Genomic DNA, 14261 nt, shown 5'->3' with positions numbered 1-14261 from the left:
GTGATTCCCACACTAAGATAAAAATTCATAAGATCAATCTTCATGTTCTACAACTGCTAAATGGCTTAATGAGAAATACTCCGTACTGGAAAAAAAATTCCTCCTAGGAATGACATGGTAAATGGTCAGGGAGATAACCAGCCACTACCACAAATGTGGCAGCAGCCAGGACAGGTCACAGATTTGATGGACTATGACAGCCACACTCAGAAGTGTATAAAAATCAGCTTGGATCCACATTCTTCTGCAGGAAATTCCAGCCCTGGCAGCATCCTACCCTTGATTTATATGAAATGCACTGCTTCTCAAACTCTGCTTCTTCAAGCACTATTTATAGCATGCAATTTAAGGAGACAGGGAGTGAAGGGAGAAGGGAAAGGTAGGAAAGCTATTTGCAAATGAGTCATTCCCCAGGAATGCTTTGACAGGTTGTCAGCAGAGATCTGATAAAGACATCCAGTTAAAATACCCCACTGTGGTTCCAGGTGAAGGAAGATTGACGTTCTGGTGGTGTGCACAAGGCAAACTCCACCCAGGAGATGTTTAATCTCTGTAGGAAGCTTTCATACAGCCTGAATGATTCCAAAGTCATTCTGCCTTTTAGCAAATAATGAACATGCACAAGAAGTAAGTTTAAAAAAATAAAAAAGAAAGAAAATAAGAGAGAAACCTACTTGGAATAATAATCTCCCCCACCAGCATGTCATGTCAGGCATGGTTAGTAATGAAGTGTTTCTTCCAGTACTGCTCTTCAGTCTCCACAGCACAAGCTGTCCAGTCATTGCATATTCCCATCAGAAGAAGTCCAGCACTTCCCATGGAAATCTCCTGATACAGAGCCCACAATGTCCTCTGCTTTACTCCTAATGGTTATTCATGATGGCCCCTTGACTCAGTTCTTCCCTGACTTAACATGTTACAGATATTTGCAGTGTTATTGCATTCCTTCTTATCTGGCATTTAAAGCACAGACCACTGCAGGAAAACACATAAAATTCTCCAGCTGTGTCCCCTTGAAAATACCAATAACAAAACACCCTGACAGTTTTGTCACCTGCCCAGGCCTGTTGGTTTTGTGCCTCAGTTTCCCCAGCCTTCAGCATTGTGCTGAAGACAGAGCTATTATGGGCCAAACTGGATTCCCGTACCCCTGTGAATTTGGCAGATGGATTGGCAGATATGTCCTGTCAATGTTTAACTCACTGAAACAGGTTTATTTCCTGTCCCACCCTGGTGCCTTTTGTGACTCAAGGGACCAACTCTCCCACATCTATGCTCTCTTCAGGGACATGTCCACGTGTTATTCCAGGGTGTGCTTTGACCTCTGGAAAAGCCAGTTCACCTACTAAGTCCTCTGAAAATCACAGAATCATGGAATGGTTTGGCACCTTAAAAGACCATCCAGTTCTGCCCCCCTGCTATGGGCAGGGACACCTTCCACCAGAGCAGGCGGCTTCAAACCCCATCCAGCCTCACCTTGGACACTTCCAGGGATGGGGCAATGGTTCTTGAGCCTCACCACCCTTGCAGTAAAGAATTTCTTCCTAATATCTGATCTAAACCAGTCCTCTACTGATTTCAATCCTTTCCCCTTGTCCCATCTCTCCATGCCCATATCAAAAGTCCCGTTCCAGCCCCCCAGGAAGTTCCCTTTAGGCACTGAAAGGTGCTGTGTGTTCTCCCTGAAGCCCTCTTTTCTCCAATCTGAGGAATTAATATAAGCCTTGAAGCACAACTTCTGGTAAAGCTCAGAGTCACCAATTTTCTTCCTAAACTCTCCTTGTTCTAAACAAACATATGGAAAACTAATTTAACAATTTCTTTTTCAGTGAAAACACACTAAAAACAACAAGGACAAGCTTTCTGAAAGGAAGCAGGTGTTAAACTTGTGGTCTAGAGTTTTCTGTGCACACGCACTCTGTATAATCCTGTTAGGAAAAGAGACAGGAGCTCATGTTTCTGCCAGAGCTGCAGGACCCAAATTTAGAAAAAAAGCCTTGCACAAAGCCTGCACTCCTCAGCATCTCTGCAGAGGTTACCTGAAATTTTCCTATTCCAAATTCTGGTGCTTTAAAACAACTGTTTCAAGGAAATGCCAGAGTTGCAGGGATGATAAAGATCTGCCACATGATGAAATAACCAGCAGTGGCCACGCCAATGGCATTGATGTATTACAAGCCCAGGGCACATCTCACTGCCACACGTGGCTGTCCTGGACACCCCACAGCATCTCAAGCAGCTCTGGACACCCCTACTCACATCCCACACTGCTGAAGGTGAAGTTTGTTGTCAGCACCACAAACACACTGTCAGGATTTGTCTCACCTCAAGGATACTCGATTATGCACAGTGGCATTTAAGCAGCTCACAGCAGGCACAGAGATTTTCCAAATCAACAGAGGAACAATGATTTATTGTACCAAAACTGCAACAAACTTCAGACCATCACATTGTTAACGAGTGTTTAATACACACTTATGCAGGACACATAAAAGGAATTCATCAGGCCTCCCTTGACTCTGCTGAACGGTTCAGCAACCTTGGGTTGAATTTACAATCTGTCATTGCCTTTCAAAATGCCATACACAAGAGGAGGACAGAGCCTGGGGAATTGAAGTGCCTGGAGAGGAGAAAAACAAACAAGCCAACAAACCAGCCAAATTTGATCACATTTGAGCCTTTGTTGTTGTTGAATAATTAATTTTAATTCTCCACACTTGAGTTGGCCTAACTTAAAGGCAAATGGTCATAATGTGAAATTACTCTCAGGCTACTTGAAATGGTTTGATGGATACAGAAATGCCAAGTGAAAAAATAGATTGTGTGCTTTAGCCTGCTTTCCTTGATAGGCCCAACAAAATGAATTAAAAGTAGTGCCAGACTGCAGTTACACTTAACAGCACACTGTTTAGGATTCAAATTATAATTGGATTCATTACCCTCCGTATAAATTTCCTGCATTGTTCTTTTCCATTGGCCTCATTCCTCTATTTTTTCCTACTAACCCTGTTAAAAAAAAAAAATCAAACAGGAAAACAGAAGATGCTAACTCCTGTAGACAATTTTTGTCTTATGCCCAACATTTCCTGAGCTCTACTGGAGCTGCCTTTAGAAAGAAATGTACAGAGGTTTGTGGTAGCTACTATGGGCCAGATAACAGGTCCCACCTCACTTTCTGGAGAAGATTCTGGGAATTTATGATATTAACTAAAACTTCCCATGGACAGACAGTCTCCGGGATTTGTAGGAGCTCACATTGATTTGTGTCCCCATCCACACACAGGTTCTGGTGTCCATCTACAGGAAATCATCCTGCTTTGGCCAAGGAGGGATGAATTATGCTCTGGCCCTGCATCCCACAGGCATTCCATGTATTCATCCCCTCCTTCCTCCATGTATATTTTCTTTTCATAGCAACAAACAGTGCTCAGACTTGTAGCAGCAGAGGACACCAAAGAGACCAACTGAGCAGGTATTTGAAGAGAGAAGCCTGTTCAACAAGTTAATGTTCTTATGTTCATATATGCAATTCATGGATGTCCTTGCTGTCCATCATCAGTGGTTGTTATTCTGTAAAAATTCACATAAACACTAAAGTTCCTCTATCTAGATGTCACAGTTGCACTTTTTCAGTGCCCTCTAATTGAACTTTTGTGATTTGTATTCATACCTTTGAGGTCTCTGGCAGAATCATAAGCTTTACTTTCAAGGGTTGTGCTTAAAGTAACAACAGTTCCTTCTAAATTTCCTTATTTTTTTCAATATTAATCATTTAAGGGCAGCTTTTACCCAAGAAAATACGTGTCAGGAGCCCTTGTGATCAAAGAGCTCTTTGGCTGCCTATTTCCTTTGGACCCAGGAGTGTTCATAGATAAAAATATGTACATATTTCTAGACATGCAAAATGCACTTTCTATATATAAATATAGAGAGTACAAATATGTGAAGTATTACACATAGATGCACTTTACATACCTTTATTTATATATGTATATACAATGTGTAAATATACATTATGAATACATATAAATTGAGTATATATATATTTAGACATTTAAGGGTATATAAGGATTAAAATATTCTTTGACAAGAAATAGAGACATGAATAATTGAATGTTAAAGGGAATGGAACATAACAATCAAATGGAGGTTTGGGGTCCCTGATTTCAGAAGGCTTCTCAATAAGCCTCAAGGTGTTTGAGATGGGGCAAGTTAATTAGGTCCATCAGGCACAAAAATGGGGGGAATGAATATGCAAATAGATTACTTGGAAGAATACTTTAAAGTGAACTCAGTATTTGTTTTTTCCATTATTCAAAAGATTTTTTTTTGTCTCTCCTACCTTTTTCCTTTCTTTTCAAAGATTTGTTTGTCTTGGATAAACAGGAATTATATAAATTGAATAAAGGAGGCTGGGAAAGCAAGACACATCATAACCTTCACCAGAATCCAATAAAATAGAGAAAAATATGAAGATTGGATCTGATTAAAATTTATAGGCAAGATCATTATGTGGAAGGAGGCAAACTGTAATATTCCTTTGTAATCCTGAGCCAGGAAGGAGGAAAGTTTACTGTAATATATTGCTGAAATACCTGGGGCAATACCAAGAGCTTGTGAGATTTGTGAGGTGAAAAATACTGCATCATAAGAGGTAGCTATCACCTCTTTTTGTCAGCATGTACCAACATGCCTAGGATGAATTAGAAAACAGAGGCCCAGGAAAGTTCCACAGCTGTGACAAATTGTAGAAAAAAAGTATGTTTATACTGATATGAATCAAGGCTGAATGTGAAGGCACAGGAACAAAACACCAGAAGGAGAAGAGATGCCAAATGGCATTTGCTGCTGACACTACAGCAGCAGGTCATGGAGATCCCAGCACAAAACTTCCTGCAGTTTCTCCTGACAAGCAGCTCTGGAGCAGAAACTGTGGCTAAATCCTGATGGCTCAATGGCTCAGAGAGGTGGGTCAGGATAAAGAGATTAATCACTTTCAGCTCCTCATTGGCACAATGAGACACATCCCAAACCAACAGCACTCACTTCAGAAGATGTGAAATGTGGGGATGGTCTCAAAAGTTGATTTCCTTGTCCTCCATTCACTGCAAACAATCCCAGACAGATTCCCTGCCTTAATGCCTGAATTATGGGCAGGCTGTTTAAAATAAAAGCCTCTTAGTGCTCATGAGTGCGAGAGACTGAAATTAGTTGTTTTGTGCAAATTAATCCATCTTTGTGTGAAGTATCCCATTAAACTACACTGCTGCTGGAGTGCTGTGGTATCATTTCCTACAGGACTCTCTCAGAAACCTCTGCGTCCAACAACATGGGCTGGTGGGAGGAGAGAAAAAAATTAAATTGGGCAAGGATTGAAAACAGTTAAAAATTAAAAAAACAAAAGCAGGTCATATTTTTTTATATAGGGCACTGTGTTGACTGAAACAGAGAATGAACTCTGAAGTTTTGCTGATCTGACCTCTCTTTGGAATATGGTGATGCCCAAGAGAATTTTTTATCTGAGAGCTCAGTTTCCTGCACTAACTGATTACATAATGTCTCCTGGCACTCACCTGCTGCCTTCCTATTCACAATCAAAATATACTCGCAAATATTGGAATCACAGACCAGATAATCTGATTTTGTTTTTCATGTTTAGATAATTTCCTGTTCCATAGGTGTTTCAGTGAAAATAATCACATTTACAGAATCACAGAATGGTTTGGGTCAAACGGATTTTAAAGATCATCTCATTCCAGCTCCCCTGCCACAGGCAGGGACACCTTCCACTATCACAGGTTTCTCCAAGCCCTGTCCAAACCTGGCCTGGAACATTCTAAGGGATGGGGCAACCACAGCTTCTCTGGGCAGCCTGTGCCAGGGCCTCAGCACCCTCACAAGGAAGAATTTCTTCCAAAGATAAATCCTCTTTCAGTTTGAAGCCATTCCTCCTTGTCCTGTCACTACACCCCAGAGGAAAAGCCCTACCCCACCTTTTCTGTAAGCCCTCATTAAACACTCTAAGGTCTCCTTGGAGTCTTGTCTAAGCTAAACAAAACCAACTCTCTCAGCCTGTGCTCATATGGAAGTTTCTCCAACCCCATATCATCTTCATGGCCTCCTCTGATCCACTTGAGCTCTTCTTTTGGTGAAGGGCAGACAGAGAAGAGTTGTGTTCAGATCCACTTGCCATGATCTTCCTCAAGGATTCATACCCAGCTTTTCCATTGATCAGGGCAATGATGTGACAATTTTGGTAATGGTGTTAATGTTCCTCCAGGCACTGCAAAGCTAGAAATGTCTAGAAAAATATATAAATGTGATCTGGACTAAGGGAGAATCACACTGGACTTTGCCTCTTGATAATGAGTCCACTATCTGAGGAGAGCCAAAGGCATTAGCCTTGCTCTTCTATGTCTTTGTTTCTCTTTCATCCCAACTGACCATTGTTCATCTCTTCACCTACCACAATATGTTGAGAAACAAATTTCAAAAGCAGAGGGGATAAAAGTTTTTCTGCTCTGATCTGATCACGAAAACAGGATTGCAGGGTAGGAGGGTCATACAGCCACAGAACAGGTCATCCCCACTGGATGAGGTGGCAAGTATGTTCCTGAATTTCCCCTTTCTTTCTGTTTGTTTTTGTTCTGCTTTCCTTTCCACAAAACAAGTCAAGCTGGCAGGTAGCAGAGATAATTCTTGCTGACAGAAGCACAGCAATATATTTTAAAACTTCAACCCAAAATTTCTCTGTACATCTAGTAATCGCTTTCTCCAATCCAGAGGAGTTGGCAAGTAACACTCTTACTTGGAGTTCTTACATCTCCCCAAGTGAAAACCAGAATTAAACTGAAATAACAAAACCTCAGAAAACATGAAGACTTACCAGCAAAAGTTTGTCTTTCCACTCCCTTTCAATTTCATTTTTGGCTTCCAAGGAACAGGGAACTGATAAATAGAGTTTGACCAAAGCAGCCTTACCTATTTAAATGTGAACATGATGGCAGCAAACCTCTCACTGGAACAGTCCCAAAAGAGAAATGTCATGAGCCTTGTACTAATTTAAAATTACAAATTACTTGGAGCTGGTAGCTTACCCAATTTAATAGTGGAGGCTAAAACTGAGCACAGATTGCTGGAGCTATCTACAGTTATCCACTGGATCATCAGGCAGAAATACATTTCACTGACACTTGCTGCTTGCTTAATATAATCTCTTATTGACCACCTGGCATTGTCACCGTGTTTTCTTCTGATTTAGACAACATAAGAACTTTGGAATGGTATGTCCACACACACTGAGAAAATGTCAGCATATCTGTTTTCTTTTGTTATGAGTAAATAAATTATGATCATTAATGAATTCCTGCATAAATGCATTGCAAGCCCATTTCTTACTTCTCTATAGGTAATGACACTCATGATCTCGTGTCTGTGAAATCCAAAAAATCTAGTCTGAAACCAAGATCCTGTCAGAAGGCTCCCATTGTTGAACACATGCTGATTGGTTCTCTCCTGAGGAGCTGGTTTATGCTGGTTTATTTCATTTCTGAATTTGTTTTTCAAGGAAAGGTGGCTGGATTTATGAACAGTGACATTATGGAAATTAGGAAACCCAATTTCCTTTATCAGCTCAGCCCCACATAGAAGTTGCCATTTCTTTTTATGGATGTGCCAGTTGCATGACATGACAACAATCATCTCTTTCACAGGGTGTTACACAAACTCTGTGTACACTTGTTAGTACAGTCTTTGTCCAGGTCTGCATATCCTTGACAAAAGCATCTGCACAGATCTGTCAAAATAAGGTTTGCATGAGGCACTCAGTGCCACAGGGCCTCATATCTGGGCAAGACTGTCCCTGTGCACTGAGGACACATAAACTTGAAGACAGTTTACATTGGGGGATATCAACACCAACAGCAGACCCTGCACAGCTCTCAACCAGACCTGCTTTCACACCTAAATCAGTGATTGTGTAATACACCAAACCCCATTGCTGTTGTTTATAAATGAAAACAATCCTGGCAGATGATGAAGAGACAGGAGTGGGATTAAGGGAGAGGCTGAAACAGATTCAATTTCTTTCATGACCCATTAATTAATGCTGTTGCCGAGCAATTTCTTGAATGTAACTGTGAAGTGGCCACATCACCGTCCTCCCTTCCTTATTCAAATAGATGGACTCATGTCTGGATTCAGAGCAATGAGGAGCATTGGCTGAGACAGGACTGTGTGAGTAACACAACAGAGCCAAGCACAACCAACTGCCCAGAAATAAAGGATGCTTAATGAACATGAGCCCTGATCCCATGGCATCAGCACATCTGCACAGGCTTTCAGGAGAAAAACACCCTGCAATCCATAGCTATGCTGGGAGGTGATTCCATTTCCACATCTGGCCACATGCATGATTTAAGATTCTGTAAAGAAAGAGAAATTTAAGTATGTTCACCAAATATTTTACTGTATGATAAGACAGAAATTAAAAGCGATTTGATTACAGAAAATCAGAAAATTCGTGGAGGGGAAGTATTAGATGCACTAGGGCTCTTCAGTTTGGAGAAGGAATGCAGACCAAACCCCAATGGCTAGAAGCTAAATCCACAATTTTCTATTGGAAGTTAGTCATTACTTTTCGTAAGGCTGAAGATGATTAGACTGTAGCAAATTCCCTACAGGACGTGATGGATTCTTCATTTGTCACATCAAACTTTGATGCCATTGTAGTCCAGCACAGATAAGTGGAGTCAATATTGGGCTATCAGGGTGTATTCCAGTGGCAAAACAGACCCTTCATTTGTGGTTTATGCTGAGACTGATGTATTAGAAAACTGAAATTTAATGGAAATGCTTCCCAGTTTCTGGAGTGAATGCTAACAGCCAAAGAACAGTTTTAAGAGGTTTAAATATTGTGTGTGGGCAGAGGGCATTGCCTTCTGTAATGAAGTGTCAGCTCCTTATGGAGGAAGAAAATTATTTTCTGACAATCTTTTTGTCTTATACTGACTATTCAAAAGCCAGAACACTGTGCACTGCTCCAGAGCCATGCAGCAGTACCTCTGCCCTGGAACAAAGGCATCCAGTGACTACCCTGTCAAACACCAGCCATCCACGAGGCAAATTTTTTTGTCTCGTGATTTATCAATTTAAGTGGCTTGTTCTTCCTTTGTGGTTTATTGTTAGTCATCCAGTTCCTTCAGACTCTGTAATTTGACCTTTTTCAGATTTCTCAGCCCTGCATAATGGTGCAGGATCATCATTTTCCCACGGCTCATAGGACAGAGCTGAAGAATGAGAGAACCGCAGGTGATGCATAAATCTGTCAGATGGCAGCCGTGAATGTTTATAAAGCCTTATGAATTTAGAATACACATTTCTTGTTTCATTAGAGAGTGATGATTTAAGGATTTCCGGATAACAAGGAGACCAGTGATGTGTATCTGGACCCTGCTGACACACATCTCCTATTACATGGTGGTTGACTATACAAAAAATTAACTTCCCCGTGGCAACACTTTCTGCAACAGCTGCTGAAGGAAAATCAGTGATGGGTAAAGGACTCTCCTGTGATTTCCATCAGAGTATTTAGATATAGAGAGCACACGGATTTCTTCAATAACGGTGCATATTTTTGTTCTTGTTACACAAGCACAGAGACTATCATTAGAACTCTACTAAATCTGATAAGAATATGCATCTCTTTTCCAGTAAAGATATCTGAACTTTTCCAACAAAGCTTTTCCAGATATGTTTAACATGGACAAGAGTGCATTTTAGGCTCATGTGGGCCAAAATATTCCCAGTTAATTTCTCCTGGGAAATAACAGCAGAAGTTCATGTCAAACAACTCAGAGATTTATAGCTGAAAATCTCAAAAGACCAAAATGATGTATTGGCTTTCTGGGTCCACTTATAATAACCTGGAATGACTTATATGTTTTATTATTGGAATAGCAGTATGTGTGTATATATATTGCTGATATGAATGAGCATTAGATGCACTGCATACACATCCACCAATAGGACTGAAATATAAATGTATTCATCACTACAAAATGAGAAATTGGTCCGTACTGGTTTGGGTTTTCCAAGTAAAAAGAACTACTAAATACTTTCAGCAAATTTTGCTGAATGAGCACTGAAGCTTTTTTATTATTTTTTTTAATAAAAACTTAAGCTGGAGTTTAAGGCTCCAGATGGACTGCAACATGGGATAAATCAGATATATCAGGGAAAGATGATTGTTAGCAAGGATAATAATAAATGGCATAAAGCAAGCTGCTATGCAAAAAGAGATAGAAATGACAACTCACAACTTTTTAAACTGTATTCTAGTTCAGCTCAACTATCAAGTTACATTAAAATGTATCTGCTTAATGTTAGGACTTTTTTTTTTTACTATACAGAATGAGATGTCTAAAACTGGAGCTGAAGGATGATCACCATACCTGGGATTTACTTTGCCATTTCCAACTGTCCTGCTATACTCATCTTGACAGGAATATAAAAAAATGGGCATCCTGACAGACTCTATTTATGGAATAGAGCTGAGAAGTGATCCTAAAACAAAAGTCAAAGTTAAGTTGTTTGTTTCTTTTCCCAAGTCATGTTCATTTTCATTTGCTCCAGAGAAATATTTCTCAGATTATATAAATCTGACAGTAACACTGCCAAAATATCAATCTCCATAGCTGCTGCTGTAAGATCATTGGAGAGTCACAATTACCTATAGCTAAGGAGGGAGATCAGGCAAAAAAAATGATCAGGTAAGGGATGGATGAGGTCTGTCTGGGTTAGTTGTCATCTGAATAGACTGAGTCAGTAACAAGGAAAAGAAGGATGCTTTTTGTACTATCATCCTGCAAGTGTAGGCATCCCTGTGCCTGATTACAGTCTACAATACAGTGCACAATTCTCAGAGATAAGAAAACTCAGGCTCATCGCAAATATGAAAAATTAGACAAAGTAAGACAAATTCAAAGATTTTTAGGGTCTAATTCCTAGTTATTTCAGGTTCAGACACCTCACATTGAAACTTAGGCATCTAACTGAGGTAGTTTACAGAATCACAGAATGGTTTGGGTTAAATGGATTTTAAAGATCATCTCATTCCAACCCTGCTGCCATGGGCAGGGACAGCTTCCATTATCCCAGGTTGCTCCAAGCCCCATCCAACCCGGCCTTGGACAATTCCAAGGATGGGGCAGCTCCTCTGGGCAACCTGTGCCGGGTCCTCACCACCCTCACAGTAAAGAATTTCTTCATAATATTTAATCTAAATTTCTCTGGTTTTAGTAGAGCAGCTGCTATAGGTACCTTCAGAGGGTAAGCAGTGATAAACACTAAGATGATTATTCAATCTCCACTTCTCTCCAGTGATCGGAGAGAGGTGACTAAGTTAATTACAGGCTCCCATTAAACATCTCATAGCTAATTCTGTGTCTTGAGGCTGTGAGCCCTGGCCCTTCATGAGGACCTTGAACAAAACAACCAACTGAAGTTAGCACCAGCAGCCAGGAACAGAGCCCATAGCTTGCATGGATGCTCCAATCATTGGATCATCCCCAGTTTTCTGTATAACTGGGAGAGAAAGTCACCAAAGCCACAGCTCATCAGATGCTTCCCATTCAGTGAATTTACATTTCAGTATGAACTTTTCATACTGACAACTTGGATGCAGGACTTTGCTGCCATGAAAAACTCTGCTCAACCACTCAAAAGGACTTAAACCTAAACCTTATTTTATTTCTGAATTTCCATTTTTAAAATTTCCTGTGAATTCTTCTCTGAGGCTGATAGTAATTTAACATCACTGTGTATAATATTTCCCAGCATCCTGTTAAAGACTTTGAGCTTCCCCAGATGTTGTTGGCTCCTCTCTGCAGACTGTCAGGTGCTGTGCCTTCCCCAGTCCCTCACCACTGGTTGCTGTTTGTCCCTCAGGTTTGATTGCTTACCCTTGCCTGCATCAAGACAGAAAATGCTGTCACACCCATTAAAATTAATTTAAAAAAAAAGAAAAAATTGTCAGGCACTACCTGGGTGATTGTTTTGCTAGTTATGCAGCTTTATGCAGCCACGTGCTAAAAGGTTAAGAAAGGAAAGGTGTCTTTGCTAGCTGCTATTAGCACATTTATCGCCAACTGCAAGCTTTTTATGGAGGCCTCCCTGAGAGACCTCCAACAAACACTTGATGGGACACCAAAATATCTCTTTGAAATAGGTGCAACTGTGTGCACAGATCAGGTCTGCACAGCTCACTCTTCAGAAAAGAGTTTTATTCATCCATGGGTTTTATGCAGAATTCTACAGGACACTAACAGTTGGCATTTTCACCTCTTCCATACACAGGATTTAGGAACAGATGAATCATTGTCACATCCAGTCTGACCAAACTGGATGTCAGTTTTGTCAGCCGGCATCAAAATCATCACAGGTAGGCAGGTTTCTGTTTAATATCTCTGTCAATTATCTGGATGAGGCACCCGCAGTTTGTTTGCAGCTGACACCAAGTTGGGTGGGGGTTTTGATGTGCTGTCCAGGGGCATATGGCCAAGTTGGCTGGATGTGGTGTGAGGCCAGTGAGGTGAAGGAGAGAAAGGTCTCAGTCCTGCTCTTATGTCCCAAGACCCTGCAGTGCCCCAGGCTGGGATCAGAGTGGTTGGATATGTGCCCAGCAAGAAAGGCCCAGTGCTGGCAGACGGTGGCCAAATGTGAGCCAGCATGCGCCCAAGTGGCACGGAGGAGGGTGGTATCCTGGGATTCTGTGTCAGCACCAGTGTGGCCAGCAGGACCATGGCAGTGACTGTCCCTCTGTGCTGGGCACTGGGGAGACCACACCTCAAGTGCTGTGTGCCGATGTGTGGCCCTGCTAAGATGCAATTAGTGAGAGATGCCTCTGCCCAAATTAAGGTGCCAATGAGACCATCTACCAAAGTCAACAAAAGGGATTTTATTTAACAATAAATGCAGGGTAGAGAGATAGGGATAGGAAAGAGGGCAAGAAGGAAAGAGGGGGAAGAGTGGGGGTGGGGTGCAGTGGGAAACAGCCAGTGCTGGGGTTGAGTACGGAAGAGATCAAGCAAAGGACAATCCAAAAGGCTGGGCTCCAGCAGTGTCCCATCAGTCCTTCCATCCCATCAGTCACCCTGCACTTCTCTGCACTGGCGATCCTGGTAGTTCTTCTGGAGGTGAGGACCCCAGGTCATTCATGCTGGGTTAACACCTTTCTCCAGTCCATGTTGCAGGTGTGCAGGAAAATACTTTCCTATTTGCCCTGCGAAAGGAGGCTTGGAATTCATTTACCTGCAATGCTGAGACCCAAGGAGCATTTCTCAACTCCTAAACTCCCCTCCCAGGGGACAGGGACACACCCCCACGGGGCTAAGTCATCTTATGGGGGATTACACAATGCAGCACTGTCATCCTTCCTCAGCTGGCTCTCCCTGACCAGGCTGCCTTGCTGGTGGCTGGGGTGAGGGGCTGGGGCAGAAAGCAGGACCTACCGTTGCCAAGTCCTTGCTTTGGCCACCATCCACCCATCCATCCATGCATCCCAGCTTTTCATCTCCCCACTGCCCTTCCCTCTGGGACCTGCCACTGCCCTGGGAGCTGGGCGTCCTCAGGCTGAGCCGGCATCTTTGGCCATGGTGCTGCTGCTGGCCCCGGGCTCACTCCTCTGGCTGCCCCCTGAGGCAGCTGAAGGAGAAAAGGCGGCGCAGAGCCCGCCGGGCCCTCTTGGCCATGGAGCGCCGTGGCCGTGGGGCCGGGGGCTGCGGGACGGCTGCGCTGCCAGCGGGGCCAGCAGGAACGCTGCGTGCCAGGGGCTGGGCAGGCACCGGGCAAGCTCCTGCCGGCGGCTCATCCCCGCAGGGCTTTTCCTGGGGAGCGGCGGCCTGGGCACGGCCAGCCTCCATGCCTGCTGCCTCGGCCTCCTCCGCGGCATCGGCAGGAGAGGCGCAACCTGCAAACCCCTTTGCCTCTTGGGGCAGTGCCCAGGGGAGAGCCTCGCTGTGCCCCTGATCACTGAGGTCACTGTCCTGAGCAATAGGCGCTGGCTCTAGCTCTTCATCTCGCGGTGGAATGGACAACGGGCTCTCTTCTTCGCTGTCCCACTCTTCTGATGGTTCATCTATCTCCCACTCCATGAGATTGTTCAGAAGAGTTTCCAGGGACGGCGAGTCCTCAGAGTCAGACCTCAACTCCGGCAACAGCTCAGGAGACACAAACTCTGAGTAATTTTGTGTCGCTCTCATGGC

At 42.8% G+C, this 14261-nt stretch overlaps 1 long non-coding RNA gene across 1 annotated transcript; it reads right to left on the bottom strand.

The window, feature by feature from the left end:
* Window positions 1-12935: 12935 nt before the first annotated feature.
* On the bottom strand, window positions 12936-13628 carry LOC135290235 (uncharacterized). Its single transcript, XR_010352975.1, has 2 exons — window positions 13509-13628; window positions 12936-13279 (listed from the first exon to the last, which is right to left on the bottom strand). It is a non-coding gene; the product is annotated as an uncharacterized LOC135290235 (long non-coding RNA).
* Between the last annotated feature and the right edge of the window lie 633 nt (window positions 13629-14261).

This window comes from Passer domesticus, chromosome 1, assembly GCF_036417665.1.
Source record: "Passer domesticus isolate bPasDom1 chromosome 1, bPasDom1.hap1, whole genome shotgun sequence".
NCBI classification, from domain to species: domain Eukaryota; kingdom Metazoa; phylum Chordata; class Aves; order Passeriformes; family Passeridae; genus Passer; species Passer domesticus.
This window is presented reverse-complemented; position numbering and strand designations above follow the sequence as displayed.